At 36.9% G+C, this 24,163-nt stretch overlaps 1 pseudogene across 1 annotated transcript; it reads left to right on the top strand.

The window, feature by feature from the left end:
• Positions 1–11,606: 11,606 nt before the first annotated feature.
• Positions 11,607–13,855, top strand: LOC104982626 (annotated as a pseudogene). Its single transcript, XR_824535.1, has one exon. The product of XR_824535.1 is annotated as a polyadenylate-binding protein-interacting protein 1 pseudogene (transcript).
• The last annotated feature ends 10,308 nt before the right edge of the window (positions 13,856–24,163 follow it).

The raw sequence follows: 24,163 nt of genomic DNA, 5'->3' as shown, positions 1-24,163 counted from the left end.
GATCCCTCATGGACACAGTGCCTTGGACTGTTGAGATTTTGAGATCGAGGATGCATTGGTACACCCACTCTGCCTCATGTCTGCACCCTCACAGAGTGGAGATGACATGAAAGAAGATAAGGAAGTATTTTATCTTTATATATATATATATATATACACACACATATATATATTTTATATGTATATAAATTTATAAAGTATTATATATATATACACACACATATATATACATATATATTTTATATGTATATAAATTTATAAAGTATTTTATATATATATATATACACACATATTCAATGAACACTTATTTCACTGTATCTTCATTCATTCAACAAATAATTATTTGATTACTTCTTATATGTTGCTCTGAGCCGGGCACTAGAAAGACAGCAATAAATAAGATAGACTTAGCTCTTGCCCTCATGAAATTTTATTTTTGTTGTAACATTTGTCTGTAACATATTTTTCTATATGGAATAAAAATTTAAAATAGTCCTTGTAGTTTGATGCTTGTTCTATCTTGAAACAGTTTTATATTTCAATCTGACATGAAATATCTTTAGTGGGATTATACAACAGACTGAGAAACTCCTTAATGGTCAGAGGGCTCTTTACTTCTGCTAATAGTCTATGGTCATTTCCAACTCTAAGTGGTCACAGACTCATATGTGGAAGGGACATTAAATATTTTCTAGCTTTTCCAGTAGTCATGTATGGATGTGAGAGTTGGACCATAAAGAAGTCTGAGTGCTAAAGAACTAATGCTTTCAAACTGTGGTGTTGGAGAAGACTCTTGAGAGTCATTTGGATTGCAAGGAAATCAAATAAGTCAACCCTAAAAGAAATCAGTCCTGAATAGTCATGGGAAGGATTGATGCTGAAGCTAAGCTCCAATACTGTGGCCACCCGATGAGAAGAGCCAACTCATTGGAAAAGACCCTGATGCTGGGAAAGACTGAAGGCAGGAAGAGAAGGGGACAACAGAGGATGAGATGGTTGGGTGGGATCACTGACTCAATGGATATGAGTTGGAGCAAACTCTTGGAGGTAGTGAAGGACAGGGAGACCTGGCATGCTGCAGTCCACGGGTTGCAAAGAGTTGGACATGACTGAGCAACTGAGCTGAACTGAACTGAGATGAACCTCCTCATTTTATATGTTTAAGGCCCAGAAAAAATATAACACATGCCAAAATTTATGCAAAAGATAGTCAGCTCAGCTAGGATTAGAATGGAAATCTCCTGACATTATAGATAAATGCATTTTCCTCCATGATGATGCCTAAGAGACTTTATCCTAAAAGTCACATCTTAGAGTAGATTCTGTGTTTGTCAATTACATTAGTACACACTCTGCCATTCCCTTTAAGTTAGAGCCTTCCTATTACTCCTCTGGGGGGAAAAATTGCCTTTCATTTATCTGGCTGTATATCTATGTAACACATAAAAGGGATTGCCGAAAAAATGAGACCACTGAAAGCTATTATAAATAAAGAAAACAATTATGCTATACATTTCAACCTGAGACATCAAAGTTTGTGGTTAGTCTTTATATATTAAGAAAAAGTTGGCACTGTTAAACAGGGGTTAGATCAATTGTGTTCACAGGTGCATCCCTCATCATCTTTCCTTTTTGTTTTCACTAGTTAGAAACATTTCTATGTGACAACAGAAGAATCAGGAAAATCAGTGTAGGGGAAGGGGAGGGGAGAGGCAGGCATCTCTGCTTAACTGGCCATTGTGTATAGTTCTTTGTTGGTTGTTGGCACGACTGTTGGTAACCAACCAGAAATTGGCCATGGGTAGCTCTACACAGCAGATGAATCATGACTGGCTGCTGTAAGCACTCCTGATCCTACTCCAGTAGAGTAGGATCCATTCCATTCCTACTACTCCATTCAGTCCTACTCCATTGAGGTGACCCTCAGTCTTTATCTCTACTTCATCAGTCTGCCCTTGTCTTCTTTTCCCTCATATTTCCACACTGGAGAAATAAGTTCATGCTGCAGCTCAATGGCAGTATGGAAGGTAAAGTGAAAGTGAAGTCGCTCAGTCGTGTCCAACTCTTAGCGATCCCATGGACTGCAGCCCACCAGGCTCCTCCGCCCATGGGATTTTCCAGGCAAGAGTACTGGAGTGGGGTGCCATTGCCTTCTCCATCAAAAGACTGATCACTTCAAAAGGATGAACTGTTGGAGTGATTGGGAGGCACCAAAGTGATAATACACATATATTACTGCTTCACATCTTGTTTGAGAGTTATGTTTCTTGTTGGTCCTTTCTCAATACTTCACTGTCAGTCACTCTGAGGAGGGAGCTCCTTGGTACTGCAGAACTCTCCCTGTAACTACCTGAGCAGAGGTGTCTTCAAGGCTCATTTATTCCTAATCACAATTCAGTTTTAGCATTGATATTCCGAGGCCTCCAAACCAATAGAGGGCTCTGTAGATTTCACTGGACAGAACCATCTCAAGGCTATTCAGTTATTCAAGTATTTATGCTAAGAACTCTTGGCCAGGAAAACTCCTCTGAAAACCTCTGTTGGGACTTTAAGTGGACAGCTGTATAATCATACCAGGTGTCTGAATACTTGAGTTTCAATCTGAATATGCCTATTACATCATGTGTGTGTGTTAGTCTCTCAGTCATGTCCAACTCTTTGCAACCCCATGGACTGCAGCCCACCAGGCTCCTCTGTCCATGGGATTCTCCAGGCCAGAATACTGCAGTGGGTTGCCATTTCTTCTCCAAGGGATCTTCCCAACCCAGTGATCAAACCCAAGTCTCCCACATTGCAGGCAGATTCCTTACCATTTGAGCCACCAGGAAAGCCCTTATTACATTATAGCTAGCTTCTTTCTCTATTCTTTTCATTTCAGTATTCTCAATCAACATTCAAAATGCAACATGCAGACACTGTTCTAAGCATATGGATACCTATGGTATAAAAATATACATTTTATACATTTTTTTCTCTTATCTGCTTTCTTTTGAATTCATTTTTTGTATGTTAATCCTTTCTTGGGAAGATTCCATATTTCTCTGGTAAAATTTTGTTTGTTATATTCATTTTTTCCAGTTTAAAACTCCAGTCAAATATCTGATCCATAGCCTTACAGCTCTCCTTTCTTTCTGTAGGTAACAGCTCAAATTCTTGGGAGCAGTAAGGAATGAGGGGCAAAGGGACAAGTGTCTCTTTTTCCAACTTGTATTTGTTTATTGTCACTTTTTGGACAAGTATTGCTTGGCAGTTGGTGCCTTTTGTATGATAGCTATCCAAATTCTGCCTTTCAGGCTATGTTATGAGATTTTCACATGACATCCTGAGGTCTCTGACCATAGAACCCAGTAATTTGGGAAAATATAATTCGAATACTAGCACTTTCATTGCTTCAGCTCCCAGCACCGGTGGTACACTCCGCAGCCTCTCACTGCTGGTATCACTGGGTGGGATGCTATTAAAATAAAGTTCAGCTACATTATGGGGCATCTGCTCATGGGAAATATCCACCTACCTGTCTCACCCATCAGTATGATTGTGGGTGGGTCCAATGCTATTTCTCCTTCCCTTTTGCCAAGTCATTTTCCCCATCTTTAGGTAGGGACATTGTCATTACAGCCTGGACAGACATAAGAATGGGATACTGATACCTCCTTCTTGAAGACACCCTCAATTTCTACATTTTATCATATTTGGCTTTGGGGAAGGGATGAGGAAAAGACATCCCTATCTGTTGCCTAGTCATCTTTGTAGATTTTTATGGGATGATTTAGTATTGTGGTTTTGAGTGTAGGGCCAGTTTTGTCGCCTCTGAATAAACCCTAAAGAGAACTGTCTGCCTCTAGTTATGGACTTTTTAAAAATGCTCTTTAACAAAAATAATATAGGGAGATTTAGTATCTCTAATTTTCAACCATGAGACCAAGTTGCCAGTTATAGAATAATGGTAAATCCCAATCAACCTTCTATACCAACCAAATAATATACACACAAATATCAGATAACACTAGATATATGAAGAAAAAAATCAAGGCTTTGTGCCAGAGCAATTAAGTTCAGAGATTATCAATGTTCTCATTGAGAAGACATTTGGCTGAAACCCAAATGACCAGAAAGTCAGTAGTAAAGAGAACTGGAGGAAAGAGGGCAAAGATGATTGTAGGCAGAAGAAATAACTAGTGAGCAAGTGAAAACTTGAAAATGAATCTAGTATTTATGAATCTAGTATATATGGGCAGCAGAGGATGAGATGGTCAGAAAGCATCAGTGACTCAATGGACATGAATTTGAGGAAACTCCAGGAGATAGTGGAGGACAGAGTAGCCTGGCGTGCTAAAGTCCATCGGGTCATAAAGAGTTGAACACAACTTAGCAACTGAACAACATATATGAAGAAGGGAAAAAGTCAATGTAGCAGTAGCAAGGTTCCAATGTAGGTTGAGATCAAGAGTGGTTGAAAAGGTGGACAGAGACAGATGACAGTATCTTAAAACCGAATGTAGAGTCTGTTTAACCGAAGTGGAATATATTTCAAAATATATTTAAGAGAGTTTGCTGATCTATTAGATGAAGACACAAGCAACAAGAGTAAAGGGAAATTATTTTTTTTAATGTTTGTTTGTTTGTTACTTCGACAGCTGTAAAGATGATCATATAATGACAAAGACTATGGGAGGAAGAGATTGGTTTTGCTGTTTGTTCACTAGGGCTGCCTTGATGAACTACCATGGACTGTTTGACTTAAACAACAGAAATTCATTTCTCATAGTTTCAGAGGCTACAAAGCTGAGGCCTAGGTGTCAGCAGGGCTAGTTTCCTCTGAGACCTTCCCCCTTGGCTTGTAGTTGATTGTCTTTTCCCTATGTTTTCACGTAGTCTTCCTACTGTACCTATGTCCAAGTTTCTTTTTCATATAAGAACATTAGTCACACTGGATTAGAGCCAACCTTAGTGGTAATTTTAACTTAATCATCTCTTTAAAGACCCTACCTCCAAATATCATTCCATTGTGAGGGAACTAGAGGTTAGGATTTCAATACATGAATTTTTAGGGGATACAGTTTGGCCCATAACCTTGTTGCTGTTCATTTGTATATATTTTGGTGGAAAGAAATGGAGGAAATCAAGAGCTGTGTCCTGAAATTTACTTTAGGAAATTTAAGAAGAGATAAAGATTAGGATGACATCTTAAAAGGACACCTCAGACATCCCATAAGTACTGTCGGCATCCCTCTACTCCCCAGGTATCAGCAGACAACGTGACTTTGTCTTCATGGAAATGGCAGCTTGTGCCAGCAGTCTAAGCTGGTCTACATGTCAGTGTTTTCTATGTTTTGGCTCATACTTCTTTCTCTCCTGAGAACTTTGACACCTGATTCACAGTTCCCCTCTCTACTTTAAATCCTGCCATCATTATGAGTGTGACTTCAACACTGAAGGGGACAAAACTACTAACATCATAGTCTCACTACTCCTAAATAATTTGAACTCTTATAATGTCAAGCTCTATTTCACTTTACCTTTTCTCTCTAATGACTACAACTTGCATTCATTCAACAAATGGTCATTGTGTGCATGCAATATATCATCCTCCTGGAAAATGATGGGAGTGTACAAAAATGAAGAATAACTGCTTTCTGCCCTCCAGGAGTTTCCATCTTGAAGAAGAAAGAGACAAGTTAAAAAAAAAATTTACAATAAATTTATTCTTTTTATTTATTTACTTACTGAAGGAATATTATTAAACAATAATAGCTAATACTGTTGAGTGTTATCATTGCTCTATATGTTTGATATATATTAACTCTTTTTAATCCTCACAAACACACTATGAGGTAGGATTTATCACCATCCCTGTTTTATGGTTGGAAAAAACTGAGCTATTAAGAGGTCAAATAAGTTGTTCAAGGTTCTCCAAGTTCACAAACTGCTTATAAGTATTACCACTGGAACTTGAACTTATGCAGTGTGGCTTCAGAGTCATTCAATCACTACACAATACTGCCTTTTCTGTAAGTACAATTATGTAACAAATCTAAATTATTATCCTTGAGATGATACCTATATGTCTGATGCTGCTTAGCATATAATAAGGGCAACTGTGCCTCCTGGTCAGGTCAGCCTAGGGTCCAGAGCAGCCCCTCTTCCTGCCAATAGCCTGACAATTTAACAATCACCCATGCCCTGCCAAATAAATACACCAGAGAGACAAAAAGAACTTTTGGCATCATGAGGTTAGGATTTTGGTAAAGATGTCAGATAGCATACAGTAAAAATGACTAGAACTGTAGTGAATTCACCACATTCTCAAGAGCTCTCCTTTGTTATCATGGGCAAGCCAGGACTTGCCCCAAGAGTGTGAGTGGACCTGAGTTAAGGGTAAAGAGCTCAGGAACACTAGGTGAAAATCCATAAGAAGGATGGAGCTGACCATTCCTGATAACAAGTGCAAACTCAGATAGTTCGCTCATTTGCCTCTAAATTAAAATGGATCCCATTTCTCTGCAAGAAATAGTCCTTATCCTCCTCTGCATTTCTTGTATTAAGCAGGAACACTTGAAGTTAAAAAATTAAATTTGGAAGCTCTTAAAAAAAAATGGACACAGGCCAAAGGCAGTCAGAAAGTGAATGAAAATCTTTTTTGAAAATTTTGTTGATGATTGAGAATCTGGACAGGAAATATGCCTGGCAGCAAATCTTTTATAACAAGAAATCAAATGTGCATGACAACATTCTTTGTCTTATGATGGATTATTTATGTCTTTGTTATTTATGCTTTCAGAAAATATATTTATTGAGATATAATCACCTTTGTATTTCTATAGTAGGCACAATGGAAATACGAATGAATCTGAGATCTGGGGTATGCACTTGGGGTGGAAGAGCTGTGGAGGAGGAGGCATGTGACACATGACTTGAAAGAGGAGAGATATTTGGCTAAATGACAAAGTATACACTTTAAGAGAGGAAACAGCATGAACTAAGGCACAGAGAAAAGGATAAGTCAATACTAAGTACGTGGAAAAGCCTGGTCTGATTCATTTAGAGCCAGTACAGAGGAGGTTTTGAGGAGTGTTGGAATATTGTGACGTTAGTAGCATGGTGGAAGATTAAGAACTGTGCTTCCGAATCACATAATCTCGAATTTGACTCAGCTTTGCAACACAGAAGCAGTTAAGACTCAAACCAAGTTTAGGTTACTTCTCACAGGCTGAGTTTCTTAATATATATTGTTTTTAACCTCTGTGAATTAAATGAGATAATGTGGTACATTTTTAACACAATACCTAGGGGAAAATATTAGTGTTTTTCTTCTTTTTTCACCATCATCCTTACTATTCTGAAAGTAGCATAGGCTAGTACATGAAGGCCTTGAGCAATGTTTGAGGTCGGATTTGATACTGTGAATAGTGCTAATTCCTGAACAGAATAAAGTGATAAATTCTGAGTACAGTGATAAAATTTCATCTTGATAGCACACTGAAGCTAAGTTAAAAAAAAAAAAAAAAGTAAGAATATATTACTGTGATCTCTTGCCAGGGAGAGGAATCATTATAAAAAGATTCCATAAATAAAAGTTGGAAAAATCAATCTCTTGGTTTTTCAGAAATACTCTATTTAAAATTTCCATTTAAAATTGCTCCCCCTTTTCTTTTTCTGTTTTGGGGCTATTTTAGTAAATATACACATCTTCAAAGGCACAGAGTAGAGGCTTGGAAAGGAGGTAGAAGGCAAATTTTCTACTTGCCTGGAGAAGTACAACACTTTTGACCAACTGAAGATTGCTTTGTGGTTCTTATTGTTTCTGAATATTCCCTTTTCTGAACGTAATTTATGGATTACTCTCACATGCTTTGGAGGAAGGGACAGTGAAGGAAATGACCACACAATGGACAATTATGCAATTTTAGAGCACAACATTCTGGTACATATTAAGTTTTTCAAAATTTAATTAGTATCTTAATAGATCAAATTGCATATTATTCCAATTATGCAAAGCTGTATTGAAAATAAATGATGCGTGTATCTCATTCTTTTTATAAGAACACTGCTAATTACTGTATAATGGTTTAATGATTTGCAACTGGGTTAACCACACATGGCATATTGTAATATACCAATTTTATATAAACCTAAGCAGTAAACAATCAAATCTCTTCTTCAAATGCATACATTTAATACAGAACCATGATATCCACTAACTGGAAAATGGGATTATCTGATTATCTTCATATTTAATTAAAAAAAATCCTATCACTAACAGAATAACTAAATTTTCTTTTAGCCAATTCAAACTTTCTTTGTATATTTCAGGATTTTCTTCCTGTTTTTTGGTCTTAAATGTTGGCTCCCTATCTGTAAAATTTGAGGGAAAAAATCATGTCATGAAATGATTTGAGAATACAAACTTATGTGCTTCTGATGATAGTTGTGAGAAAAATTAAGCCTCTAGCCTAACTTAAATGAATTTATTTATCTTTGCATTGCTATCATGGCATATCAATCAGGCAGGATAGCATCTTAATTAGTAGTTCATTTATTTGTACAAAATTTATATTCAAATCCATGCTGTTGGAGTCAGAGTCATTGACAGCCTTATGGAAGACTTCCTTGAATATTCCTTGCAATCTTATTGGGTCACACTTTGCGTCCACATTCCTGTTCTATCATTCAAAAATTTAATTGCATTTTGATTTGCACAGATGTAACAAAAATAAGTAACTAAGATATTGGTTGAAAAATAAAACATTTCTGCTTCTTCAAAAAATGTTAAAAGATTAGAAGATATAAAGACCTGTAATGATTTTTCTTACCTTTCTCTGCAGAGTGACATTAGGCATTTACACTCCTAGATGACATCAGTATAGAATGTGAGCATCTCTTTGAAATCAGGCATTTCTGTGGTTTGTCAGAATCGAGGAAGGGTGAAAAAAAAAAAGAGCTGGCTGGGTAGAATGAATGTACTGAAGAATTATGGGAAATGTAGTAGGAAAGAGTAACTCAATACCAGAGATAAAAGAAAAGAGGAAGGGGCAGTAACATGTCAAATGTAGAGATCCTAGTATCTAAACTGATGTGGCTGTGCCATTGTGCCCATTCAGTAGAGTCAAATACAGGAAAGAGAGCAGAAGATGATAAAATTATTTTATATAAGCTATTGGCACTATGCTCCTGAATTCAACACCTTGGGAGCTGGATTTGAATATGCTTACATGTTAGCCTGGGCTGTTGAGACTGCCTGGTATGAAGCTAAACTTACTAAAATACTGAGTATTGTCAGTTCTGCAAAGAGCACTTAGAAGACATTAAAACTCTGGTGATCTCTGTTTCAAATTCACAGAGTGCATTTGGTTTGGCTCACACTACATCTTTTTTAAAAAAGCCAACATATTAATACTGTGATATATAATATAATAATAAATATAAATCCTTAATTTCTGGCTTTTCTTATAAATTGGCACATCTAGCAATACTGACAGAGAAGGCAATGGCACCCCACTCCAGTACTCTTGCCTGGAAAATCCCATGGACGGAGGAGCCTGGTGGGCTGCCGTCCATGGGGTTGCACAGAGTTGGACACGACTGACGCGACTTAGCAGCAGCAGCAGCAGCAATACTAAACCCAGATTTCCTTATTGCCACAATAGGCTGGAAATGAGAGAGATATTCTTGAGCCAGGGAATACATTGCCATAGTATACATTATTCCTTCTTCTGTCCCTGATACTGGGACCAACTACTGATTGGGGTTTATAGTTTATTTTGTAGTTTATAGTTTACTTTGTAGCATTTTTTAATACTAGAAAAGATTTCTTTCCTTTATTAAAAAACTTGTTACATTTTTGTCACCTTCTTGGGAACCCAATAAGAATTGGAATTTGTGACAGCTGCTATTTTTGGCTCCCCATTGTTCACATTCTATGATTAAACTCCTCAGCCTAACGTACGTTTACTGTTGCCTGTCCTGATGCTACAAACTGGAGGAGTGGGGATGGCACCAGTGAAGGCAGTACAAGGGTAAAAACGTACAGTTCCTGCTCTCAAGGACCCCAGGGTCTATGAAGATCGATTTCATAGAATTTTAAATCAATGAAGTGATAAGTGTTCTAAAGGAGCATGTTCATAACATATTGTTACAGAAATACACAGGAGATCAGTGTCAAATCACACTCAGGCTAGGAGATTTAGGATACTTTGACAGAGGAGATGACACCTGGACTATGTACTATGAAGAAATTTATGAAGCCTTGTAGGTAAGCATTTCGGAGAAGGCAATGGCACCCCACTCCAGTACTCTCGCCTGGAAAATCCCATGGATGGAGGAGCCTGGTGGGCTGCAGTCCATGGGGTCGCTAGGAGTCGGACACGACTGAGTGGCTTCACTTTCTCTTTTTACTTTCATGCATTGGAGAAGGAAATGGCAACCCACTCCAGTGTTCTTGCCTGGAGAATCCCAGGGACAGGGGAGCCTGGTGGGCTGCCGTCTATGGGGTTGCACAGAGTCAGACACGACTGAAGTGACTTAGCATAGCATAGCATAGGTAAGCATTTAATGTCTGTAAAAATAATAATAATATTCACAATTTTTTGATACTTTCTTTTTTGGAAACTACTCCTTTCCTTTTTTATGGAAGCAGCCAGACACTCTGGAATCTCCCCATCTTCTTTCCCTCCCCTTGAGCATAACATCTCTAGAAATTTAGCCCCACTTCCTCCTGCCTTCCATTTCCTAAGAACTCACAGAACTTAAAGTGGCTCTATGGTTCTCAATTAATTCTTATTTAGCGATTGTATGGATAAAATGATATTGTGTTGGGTAGTCTAGAAAAATTTGCATGAATATATGTTTTCTGAGTGTTGACCAACTGCCTTGAATGATTTTGGGTGTATTTTGTGTGCGTGTGTGTCTAGAGGGTACAAAAATAGACATGAGGGAACACTTTCTGAACTCTTAGGGGAATCCGAGATTTAAATATACTGACATTGACAAATTATTTCCCAACACCCAGAGTTATTATTAAGTAAGATCTTTTCCTATAGAATCAAACTGCATGTTTTTTCTTATATTCTACTTTCTGAGTTCATTCAAGAATGATTATTTATCTTTAGCAGTTTATAATGTACAAGACAGAATGAATGAGTCTTGGGTTATTTTGGTTTTAAATGATCTGTTTATAAATCCTGGAAGAGATGGTATTTATAAAAGTAATTCACAGAAGATGAATGGCCAATGTTAGAATTTGTAGCAGGACTGATCAAAGTATGATGCATAGCCTTGGAAATGGATTTGTTAGCCTTTGTTATGAAAGACATACTATTTGTTTGCCCAAGTATAGATTTATCTTAATGAATATTTAATGATCAAATTCACAATTTGAAAAAGTTAGTATTTATATTGATATATATTCTTAAATAATCAAATAGAATTAAGAAAATATATTTTTCAAGTCTCCAAAGACACATGAAGTAATATATATATCAAATATCTATATAATATTATATATATGTGTGTACATACCTATATACACATTCTTCTGTTTTGTTGTCTTCTAGGGAGAACACCTCAAGTGAACTGTTTAAACATTCCTTTAGAGAGAAGTGCCATCGCACAGGCCGGGCCTAGCAGGGAACAAACGAGGCCCCTGAGAGCTCCATCTAGTTCGCCGGATAACATCCCACAGCAGAATTCGGAGTCAGCAATGGCTAAACCCCAGGTGGTTGTAGCTCCTGTATTAATGTCTAAGCTGTCTGTAAACGCCCCTGAATTCTACCCATCAAGTTATTCTTCTAATTATACAGAATCCTATGAGGACGGCTGTGAGGATTATCCTACTTTATCAGAATATGTTCAGGATTTTTTGAATCATCTTACAGAACAGCCTGGCAGTTTTGAAACTGAAATTGGACAGTTTGCAGAGACCCTGAATGGCTGGGTTACAACAGATGATGCTTTGCAAGAACTTATGGAACTCATCTATCAACAGGCCACATCTATCCCCAATTTCTCTTACATGGGAGCACGCCTCTGTAACTACCTGTCCCATCATTTGACAATTAGCCCACAGAGTGGCAACTTTCGCCAATTGCTACTTCAAAGATGTCGGACTGAATATGAAGTTAAAGATCAAGCTGCAAAAGGGGATGAAGTGACTCGAAAACGATTCCATGCATTTGTACTCTTTCTGGGAGAACTCTATCTTAACCTGGAGATTAAAGGGACAAATGGACAGGTTACAAGGGCAGACATTCTTCAGACCGGTCTTCGGGAGTTGCTGAATGCCCTCTTCTCTAATCCTATGGATGACAACTTAATCTGTGCAGTAAAATTACTGAAGTTGACAGGGTCAGTTTTAGAAGATGCCTGGAAGGAAAAAGGAAAGACTGACATGGAAGAAATTATTCAGAGAATTGAAAATGTTGTCCTAGATGCAAATTGCAGCAGAGATGTAAAACAGATGCTTTTGAAGCTTGTAGAACTCTGGTCAAGTAACTGGGGTAGAGTCCATGCAGTTTCAACATACAGGGAAGCAACACCTGAAAATGATCCTAATTATTTTATGAATGAGCCAACATTTTATACATCTGATACCAAGAGAAATATCAAGAGTTACTTGAAAGAGAAGACTTTTTTCCAGATTATGAAGAAAATGGAACAGATTTATCAGGGGGTGGTGATCCGTACTTGGATGATATTGATGATGAGATGGACCCAGAGATAGAAGAAGCTTATGAAAAGTTTTGTTTGGAATCAGAGCGTAAGCGAAAACAGTTAAGTTAAATTTCAGCATATCCGTTTTATAAAGCAGTTCAGGTTATGGTGATTTAGCAGAACACAGGAAAGCAAGAAAATGTGTCACACTTATACCAAATTAAGGATGTTGAGTTATGTTACTAATGTATGCAACTTTAATTTTGTTTAACACTATCTGCCAAAATAAACTTTATTCCCTATAACTTAAAATGTGTATATATATATATATATATATAATAGTTTATTAATTCCACTGTTTTGGCTGCAATAAAATCGATTTTGAAAAAAATGAAAAATGTTGAAAGTAAATTTTGCTAGCTGGTTAGTAGCTTATCCTTACATTCTACTTTTCTTGAGGGAAAAATTCTTTGCCTGGAAATACATATAACTGCAAAATGTAGCATCCTTTCTTAGATATGATTATTATAGCTTTCACTTAGTTTTACATTTAGTCTCAATGAATTGAGTTTCAAATATGAATCACAATCACAAATATCTTTAGGACTTGAAGTCTTAGAAATGTCATTAACAACTGATTTACATGTCCAGATGCTATTTGATACCAAGGGCTTTTAAAATGGCATTTTAAAAAAAAGTAAGAACTCCCAACTAAACAAGATCTTCACTGAAGATTTGTTGCAGTTCTAGAATTTTTTTTTTAACCTAACCTCATTACTCTAAAAACCTAGAATATTATTCTGCTTCATTTATATGGCTTTCTCATTTTTGTTTTATAGCATAAGTTGCATTGACTTTTTTACTAGAGAATTTTACTAGGTCTTTGTCACTCAAGTTTTCATCTGCTTTATAATCGATAAACCTTGAACCACTTTTCTAATACTTTTACTGTAATGTGGTACCACCTCAGCCCTACCTTAGTAATATTTTTACCTATGTCAAAAATCTTTTTCCAACTAACTAAAACTTATGTACAAAAAGATTGCTTGTAAATATGCATGTAAATAGTTCTGTTAATAACCCACTGTTTTACATTTGGTACATCTGTGTCTGCTAATTCAATTAGCTTTCTCACTTTTTGGCTTGTTTGTTTGGTCTGGATTAAAATTAGACTTTAAAAATAAAATTTAAATAGTTTTGTTTCCTCTAAAAAATTTTAAAAAAATAAATAAATAAATAAACATTCCTTTAAAAGTGAATCACAAAGTAAATAATAGTTTCCTAAAATATTCCTAAATTTAGATATTTTAATAATTTCTATCCACCCGTTACATATCAGGAAAGGTATCAAATTTACTTCAAATTCAAGAATCTAGATACTTAACCCCTAAAATGTATTTATTTAAACATCTGGACATTTTAAGTCATGCACTTGTATTCCTTTCTTCCCAATAATTCAACTTAATTCAATGATATTAGTTAATGAAACTTGATGTACTTCCCTGATAGCTCAGTTGGTAAAGAATCCACCTGCAATGCAGGAGACCCCAGTTCAATTCCTGGGTTGGGAAGATCCACTGGAGAAGGGATAGGCTACCCACTCCAGTATTCTTGGGGTTCCCTGTGGCTCAGCTGGTAAAGAATCCACCTGCAATGAGGGAGACCTGGGTTCAATCCCTGGGTTGGGAAGATCCCCTGGAGAAGGGAAAGGCTACCCACTCCAGTATTCTGGCCTGGAGAATTCCGTGGACTGTATAGTCCATGTGCTCGCTAAGAGTCGGACACGACTGAGTAACTTGCACTTTTCATTTTCACTTGTGAGGCACAAGTACTACTAATGTACTTGGTCCTGAATCATAATTTGAAAGCTGTCAATCAAGGTATTGGAAGAAGCTGCCTTGGCTCTACCATTTTGAAATGTGGCCAAAACTTAATGGAGGAAGACTGGATGGAGAGCACTTTCTACACAGTTTTGGCTACTTTGTAAAATATAATATACAATTGGTGCCATGATTTTAGAATTCAGAGAAGAAAAGGAAATTTCACTTAGATTGCTGCCCACATTCTTCTGTTGCTCCAATTAAATTGCTTTGTGTTGTTTTGTATTATTATCATGGTTCCACTCTTGATCCCACTGTGTGGTAGAAATGCACATCTTTCAAGTATCTATTGTTAGAACATGAAACAGCCTTGGTTGTAAGACATTACTGGTTACTTGAATGAGCATAAAGTGGTAGCTGGGGTTACAAGCAAGAATCTATTGTACAAGATAATTATGGGCTAAAGGAAATGGATTTGTTTTGAGGGACCAATTCCAGAATGCTTAGATGGGCTTCCCTGGGCTTATTACATATTGCTCATGTCATATGCTTACATAATGTCAGAATATCTAATCATATAAGCAGAGTAAAAGAGTGGGGAATTTAATAGAGCAATAATTATTATCTTGTATTTTCTGGTCATACAAAATCACACTCCAGTCAGTAGACTAGGGAAGATCTGGAACTAGTCTTTTGCAAATTAATGGGAAGAAATAAGCAGGGTTCAAGGGATACAGGAAACGCAACTGAGTTTCAAGGTAAGTCTCTCTTCAAGATAAGCAATTTACAAATTTGAGACATATTTATAGATGAATACCATTAGCCAAGTATCTACTAGAATGAAAAGTGAGACACAGCCCCCTCTGTTTTCAAGGATCTTACAGTTTAATGAATTATTTAGGCATTTGCACAGATGGTTGTGTATAATTTAGTAAATTATTGATTGATAAATGAGCCAGGGATTGTACATATTTTGATGAGAGGCAGCTACTCCATCCTGAGGTGTTATGGAGTAGCGAGGTGAAAGGTGTTCCGGATTAGGAAACAGAAAGAACACTGAATGGAGTGTTCAGGGTACCAGAAATGTATCAGTCTTGGCCAAGCACAAGTAAAAGTCAATGAGTATCCAGAACTGAAGCTGGTAAAATATGCAGATTCCAAGGCAGGAGGACTTTATTTTTCTATTCTATGATATTTCTACCCTGTATATAATGGGTTTTATAGGTAAAATTTTATTTTATTTTATTAATCCCACAGCTGTGTAGATGATAGAAAGAGTTAAATCAGAAGGCAGTTCGAAGGCTAGTGCAGTGGTTCTGAGAAATGATGAGGTCAGACCCACTAGAATGGGTCTATTTGGGTTAAAAATAGAAGTGATAGCTCATTTGAAATTTATTCAAGAAGTAAAGGAGAAAAAAACAACTTGGCAGGCAGCCATTACAGCACAGAAGATGCTGTGTGTTCAGCACCCCCCTTTACTTTTCCTCCTAGGCTTATGGACACACTACATTTTCCAGCCTTCATTGCAGTTGAAGTGGCCTTATGACTTGGTTCTGGCCAGTGGACTATTGTTAGAATTGCTGTTTGCTACTTCTGATCTCAACTCATCCAGACCTTTTGCAATCTTACTATTATTTTTCTCATTTTTTTGGATGCATAGGTTTTTGAAAAAGTATTACAAGACCCCAGCACTTGACAGAGGAGACTGCATCCCTGAGTGACTCTAAGAAGCAAAGCTTCATTACCGGCCCTGTATTGAACTTCATTGTGTTTAATTAGCTGTTTGTTTCTTATAACAATAATTTACCTTACATAACTTACACAAGTAAAAAAAATGAACGTACTTAGATGGAAAAGAATCATTTCAGTTTTGACATGGTAAATTTTAGGTAATTATGAAGTTTTTACCAAAAAGATAAAAACTCCGAGTAGATAAGGTCATTCAGGAGAGTGGTTGACTGAGGAAAATAGTAAATAAAGGATGAAAGCACCTAAAGTTAAGACTCAAAAATATAAGAAAACAAGATGCTGAAGCTGAAGAGAGTGTCGAGGTCAGATCCAGAGGGATCTGACCTTTACCTTTTCAGGTATTCAAATTTTACCCTTTAGGTCACAGGAGTCTCAGATTGATTTAATCAGGGAAATTATTTGGTTAAGCTCTGTATTTCAGTTAGATTAGTCCTGTACCTCAGGAGATGACACATGTGGGCCTTAAAAATTACAGAAGAGTTGAGAGGCTACTACAGTAGCCTTTATGGATAATGTTTTATGGTAATGGTTTATAGTTTATGTGACGTTACCTTGGAAACAAAGTAAATAAAGTTTCAAGGACAAAAAATATAATTAATTGTGAAAATGATCAATGGTGCCAAATTTAAAAGAAAGTTTCATTTTTATAATATTGAGTTTGGCATTATGACAATCAACAGGGACTTTAGCCATATTGTAGTGGGATAAGGCATTACCAGAAGTGAGGAAACGGACACTGCAAAAGTAGACAAGCTTTCTGAAGAAGTAATGGGGAAAAAAAAGAAAACAACAACTGGATCTTAGCCAGATCCAGTTTCTAGGGTTAGCATGTTTCTAGGGTTAAGTGATTTTTGTTGTTGATTTTTGTTAGGATGAAAAAGATGGTTCATATGCTAGAAAAAGTCAGATGCAAAAAAAAATAGATAGCTTAAGGCTTTTGCAAGAAGAGATAACTGACATGGTACAGTCCCAGGAGTAGGAGAGGGAGAGGAATCAACATCCAACCTGGGGTGGGTTAACTTGAATAGGACATGAAGGAACCATTATCAGCAGAGACTGGAAGAAAGGAACTCCAGCATTAACGTCTGTATGTGTGGACAGCAGAAATGCGAGATGGTTCACACTCAATTTCCTCTATTGTGTCTAGAAGAAATGAGCAAAGATATTGAACAAGTTGCTGGAAAGTGAACATATGAAATGATCACTGAGGGCAACATAACACTAGAACCAAGGGCAAATAAAAAGATCTCTGCATGGTACTGAAAATTATCTATTTTCATCTAGAAGTCAAGGACAATAATTGGTATGAACTTTCATATGATTTTAATGACTAATTCAAGTGTTAGATTTCAGTTTCTAAAAATCAATTATTTTCCAGTGCTTTGGGTGATTTAAATAGGATGGTATTTTATGATAATTACTGTCATTACTGAACTACTTTTTCCACTGACCATGTGTATAAATATATTTACCTTAAAATTTAAAAGAAGACTTGAACTGTACAGTCACTTACAAGGGGCTCTCCCTTGCCTTCCCCTGGAAACACAAGAGGTAGATAGGAGTTCAGTTCGTTAGTAATTCTACCTCTCAATTCTTGTTTCTCAATATCATCCTAAAGCATGAATATAGGACAAGAAAAAAAAAATCCTCCTGAAATAGAATTCAAAGGCTATCAGCTCTTTGTTTATAGAATTTCTTGAAATGAGATTGCCTATAAAATAAGCCTCAGATGGAGTTGATGTCAAAATCAATACCATTATAGAACTGTCAGACACCACTTCTGAGGGACTTTTCCTAAAACACTCAGGCTAAGTTGGAAAAGTCTCAGTGCCTCTAATCAAACCAAATATGTCTCTGACATGGCACTCTATGTGACAGAATTAGATCGCTTTATCTGCCTCCCATAATAAACCTGGTCTCCTGACAATTGGGACTATAAATTGTTCATTTATATTTCTAGCACTTTGAAGGCTGCTTGGTACTTGCAGGCAATGACTAACTGGTGCCTGAATGAAACACTGAAAATAAGTGAATTATTGAATAAATAAGAAGGTGAATATTCTCATGTTCAGAAAAGATACAGATTTATTTGATTTCATGTCAAACCACACAGATAAAGCTACAGTTTGGTTCCTCAAAAACAAAGATGAAATAAAAAAAGGAACTAAATAAACAAACTTTTCCATTATTGACATCAAGGATACACAGAACATACATGCATAACATTTATGCATACAGTACCTGCTCTGATAATTCTTCTTTGTTTATAAATTCTAAACAAACAAACAAACACTAGGAGAATGCTAAGGAGTGAAATGTGTACTACTGCACTCAAGGGCAGCTCTGCATTACGTGATACAAGTGTCAAAAGACATCTAGTATAAGATTGCTCAGGTAGAGAAACCTCAATTAACAGTTAAAGTCACTGCACAGCAGCATGCATGCAAATCACCAAGTAGAGAGTGCTCTTCTCCTGGTTTTCTGGGATTGCTAAGCAGAGACAAGTGTTCTGCAGATTCTTAAGGGTTACCAAATAGTAATGTTCATTTTTTAAGTCTGTATTTTTACTTTAACTCATTTTGTGAGAAAAGACAAAAAAATGTAAGTGAATACTTGGTTTACAGCAAAGACATTAGGCCTAGGACAAATTAATTTCATAAAATATATTGCTTTGTAATATTAAGAAAATACTACTACTGATTGTCATGATTAGAAACACTTGAACTCTTATTAAAATGAGTTCACATTGAATAATTTCTTACAGAATCAAACATTCAGAAGCTATGTTAATATTTGAAAGCTACAGATTTTCCAAAAAAATGGTAGTTTTAGTCCAATTTTTAAAATAATTGGTAATTTTATAAAACATTAGTCAATGCACCATGCTAATTTCAAATTGTTTTAGGATTACATTCTCTCGTCTCAAATGAGTCCATAGTGTTATAAGGCTAAATTTAACCTGTCACAAAAAAATGTTATAAGTGCAAATAACGTTAGACATATAGATATCATGGAAGCTACACAATTCTATAATTTGAGGTAAAACTACTGAGTTTCTTTTTTTCCATGTATGAAATTATTTCCCTTTGAACAGTTCTGAATGCTTTTTAAAGTTTTCATATTAATAATAATCAAAGGATACACTTATAACACTACAGGGAAATTACTTTTAAATACTAGATGATTATATTTGATATATTTAAAGTAATTTGGAACTACTGATCAATTGCTTGCATGTTAGCTACAATGTTTTCTTTCATTATGTTTTTGGTATTTTCTTCACAATTGGAAACATTAATAAACAGAAAATATATATATTACATATATACATACATATAAATACATACACACATGTATGTGTATACACACACACACACACGACTGCTTTCCTCAAATTTGTTCATTCTATTTTCCTTAAGTACTAATTATATTATGAGAAAATTAAAGAAAAGATGCAGTTAGATAATCTTAACAGTGGTTCCAGGCTGTTCTCAAACTAGACTAGAATATTCTTGATTTCTTATTGGTTCTAAGAATGGGAACTAAACTTTGTCTTTGAAATACTCTTATTTCATCCTGGTGGAGACTGATTTATTAAGCCTAAAAATATACACCATCTCATTACTCATTTAGTTGAAGAGTACCTGGGTAAATAAAATAATCCAAGTATGGCTTTTTCAGATTAGTAAAAAAAATCATTGTTCTCCATGATGATGTTGATAGTTCACTTCACTGGTCTGGCTGCAGGACTCAGGGGGCCCAAAGCTGGTATTTGACCCACTTAGTTCTAGGGCTGGTGCTGGTCTGCCACGGCAGGCTGCAGGGGTACCGTTGTCCTGGGGTTGGTGTCTGCCTGCTACAGCAGGCTTGATGATGAGTAGAGTTGTGTCTCAGGGTCTCTGGCTGCAGGGCCTTGGGTCAGGTTTAGGGCATGTGCACTGGTGTGTGGGGCCAAGTGCTGGACCCTCTGGTTGACTAGACTATGTCCAAGGGGCAGCTGTGGGCTCAGATTCTTAAAGCAGCTTGTCTGCTGGTAGGTAGAGCTATATCCCTGCCCAGTTAGTGGTCTGGCCTGAGGTATTTCAGTACTGGTGCTTATAGACTGGTGGGTGGGGGCAAAGCTGGGTCCTGAGGCTAATAATGTAGAAGAAAGATTCCAAAGTGGCATTTTCTAGCATGCTTGTTCATGCAATAGACTGAGTTTCTCAAAATGGCTTCTGCCAGTGTTATGTCCCCAGGTTAAGCTCCAGTTGCCTCCTGCCTCTCTGGGAGACTCTCTAAGATGAGCCAATAGGTCTGATTGAGGCTCCTTTCAAATTATGATTCCTGTCCAGGGTCCTAGAATATGTGAGATTTTTCTGTGTGCCCCTTAAGACAGGAGTCCCTTTTTCTCTTAACCTTCTACAACTCCCAAAGGTAAGTTCCACTGGCCTTCAAAGCCACATGTTCTGGGGGTTCATCTTTCAGGTGAAGAACTCCCAGGTGGGGAGCACTTTGTGGAGTTCAGACCCCTTGCTTCTTGGGGGAGCCTCTGCAATTGCAATTCTTCTCCCGTTTGTAGGCCATCCACCTGGGAGGAAGCATCTTGAATATATAGCATGTCTACACCATCTCACTGTGGCTCCTTCTTTATACCTTTAGTTGTAGAAGACCTTTTCTGGTTGTTTCCAGTCTTTTTCATCAACAGTTGTTCTGTAATTAGTTCTAATTTTGCTGTAGCCTTGAGAGGAGATGAACTCAGAGTCTTTCTACTCTGCCATCTTGGGAACTCCTATCTAACACTTGCTTTAATTTCTGTTGTCCAAAATGTACCCAGGTTGTTACTTGATCTTACTGGAACACTTTGTAAACACTAAAGCTTGTATTAAGTTTACCCACTAAGAATCTCATCACATTATCCAGTCCTAGTTTTTGATACTATGGAATAAAAACCTATGTATCCAATAGAGACATCATGTTCTTTCTTTCTCATCATGTCAGTTTCTTCCTCTAATTTTTGTTTCTGAACGATATATTGATCCTAGAGGTTGTCATTCACTAATTTATTGAGCTGAAAGTATACAGGCAATACTACAGAGAATCTGATACATACAAGGCATTTTAACATATTCTGGAGTTTACCGTTAGAAAAAGTATGGTTCTTCCCACTATTTTTGTTTAAAGATATTAGGCTTATAAATAAACCACTGAAATTCAATTTTATTGCTATATTTGTAAATATAGAGAATTGCTATGGGAGCTCAAAGGAAGAATCTATTTAGCTAAGGTCAGTTTTGTCTATTTAGTCACCTAGTCCAAATTAAAAATAGTAGGTAAAGTCCTTCTTACATCTTGCTTCATTTTTTACCTCCATGTGAGCACAGAACAATGGACATACATTCCATGGTTATTCTATGATACAAGTGGGGTTATAGCCTATCTAGCATGTTTTATGTCATGAAAGAAAGGACCTGTATTCAATTTTCTCTTCTACAAAATTGATAGAAATGTGAAGTTGACAGAGTTGTAAGCATTAAATAACAGAACTGAAATATGGAGTACAGTCTTGAGCCAGAAAACACTGCTTGCAAAACCTATATAGCACGGTGAGTAATCTTCCAGGCTCTGGAAGCAGGTACCCCCAGTTCAAATTCATGTTCTACCACTTACTGTCTATGCAATCTTCAACAAGTGGTTTAATCTCTGATCTTAAATTTCGTTTTGTGTGAAATTAGTATAATAATAGCACCCAATGCATAGGGATTTTTGAATTTTAAGTGTGGTGAAAACTGAAAATCACTCAGTCCTGTCCGACTCTTTGCAACCCAATGGACTATACAGTCCATGGAATTTTCTAGGCCAGAATACTAGAGTAGGTAGCCTTTTCCTTCTTCAGAGGATCTTCCCAACCCAGGGATCAAACCCAGGTCTCCTGCATTGCAGGTGGATTCTTTATCAGCTGAGCCACAAGGGATGCCAAGAAAATCACAAAGAAAAGTGTTCGGCACATATTAACTAAGATAATATCACCTTTTATTATTCATCTCTTTCTTACTTATTTTAAGGAGTATTATGAAAATAATGATCAAAGACAATGCCACCTAAAAACACAGTGTAAACAGCTTGCTACTACGTACAAGTATTCTGTTCTTATTCTGCTTTTTGCTTGAAGTGAAGTGAACTCGCACAGTCGTGTCCGACTCTTTGCGACCCCATGGACTGTAGCCTACCTGGCTCCTCTGTCCATGGGATTTTCCAGACAATAGTCCTGGAGGGGGTTGCCATTTCCTTCTCCAGGAGATCTTCCCAACCCAGGGATCGAACCCGGGTCTCCCGCATTGTAGACAGACGCTTTACCATCTGAGCCACCAGGGAAGCTTATAAACACCTTTACTCTGACTAATGCTTAATCTTCCCACCTCATCCATATGCGTTTGCCTTTTTATTTTCATTTCACCTCTTGCCATGTAATTTAACTCAGCATTAAACTCATTCTTCTGGAATCTATGCTTTCTTGTCTACTTGTTGGGTTGTTTGTTAATAAATATCAATTAGCACTTTCTAATAAAACTTTATAAGTGCAAATATTGAAATTGTTTAAAAGCTGAAAAATGCCCTAAATAAAGAGCATACTACTGTAATACATTTTCATTAAGGCAAATGCATTTCGCTTGAAAATTTATTTACAGCATTCAATCATTATTATTTTTTACATTGTTCTATTTCTGTTATCTTCTCAACAACTGCATAGGCATAATGCATTTCTGACATGACCTAATACAGACTCCTTCTCAATATTACTGACTTAGCTTAACAGGAACACAGGAAACAAACCAATGGTATCCTAAGCAACACCCCTTAGATAAATGAAAGATGGCCTTTGGGATGTTTAAACAATCCCACAGTTTTATTGAGGCATAAAATAAAAATGGAAATAGTTTTATGGGCCCGTTCTAAATGTTCAAGCTGGCTAGAAAAAGCCCATCTCGAAGTTGTTCAGAATTACCTCACAGGAAAATCCTTGAATTCTCAAAGCATATGCTAAGTGCCTTATATTAATTTTATTTTCTGGTTATCCCTTGCTATCAGGAATCTCAAAAGCAAACAAACCAGAAAGAAAGAGTAAGTGAAGTCGTTCAGTCGTGTCTGACTCTTTGCGACCCCATGGACTGTAACCTACAACACTCCTCCATCCGTGGGATTTTCCAGGCAAGAGTACTCAAGTGGGTTGCCATATCCTTCTTCAGGGGATCTTCCCGATCCAGGGATTGAACCTGGGTCTCCTGCATTGTAGGCAGATGCTTTACCGTCTGAACCACCAGGGAAGTCTGGTGGAAACACACCACAGAGTGTGCTGACTATAACAAAATGTATTCATATCTATCTACCTCTGATTTTTTAGCATAATTTCTATTTAAATTAACCTTATAGTTATACTTTATTATAAACTGACTCAATCCTTTGGTGAGGTTAAAAGATTAATATGTTCAGTAAATTAATAAAAATGTCAAGATCTGAAGAACTTAATGAGTATCAACTACAAATTGGCACTTTCCAAGGGAAATGCCAATTCCAAGGCATTGCCAATGACTGAACAACAAAGGCATTTGCCATCTGCCCCTACAGAGACTGAACCCCATGCTGCTGCAGCTGCTGACCTTCCTCAAGCCCTGGGAGAGTTCAGGGTGGAGGGAGGCACTCTGTGCTCCAGGGAATCTGGTGGGACAGGTCTTTAGATACTTGGATGCTTTTAGGAACAGATTTTATGATCTCAATCCTTGCATCTCCTCATATCTAGAGAAGCACTAAATCCCTTCATGGTGACATCAGATCCTCATGACCTACAAAAAACCTTTTGTAAATTGCGTATCTCATGGTATTGAACTCCCCCTTCACCAAAACCTTATATATTGACTTCTTCCACTGCTGCTTTGGAGCAGACTCTCAGAGCTCTCTGAGATGCTACC

This window comes from Bison bison, unplaced genomic scaffold (genome assembly GCF_000754665.1).
Source record: "Bison bison bison isolate TAMUID 2011002044 unplaced genomic scaffold, Bison_UMD1.0 scf7180017864535, whole genome shotgun sequence".
Taxonomy (NCBI): Eukaryota; Metazoa; Chordata; class Mammalia; order Artiodactyla; family Bovidae; genus Bison; species Bison bison.
Note: the sequence above shows the minus strand (reverse complement) of the source record. Positions and strands in the feature narration are given on the sequence as shown.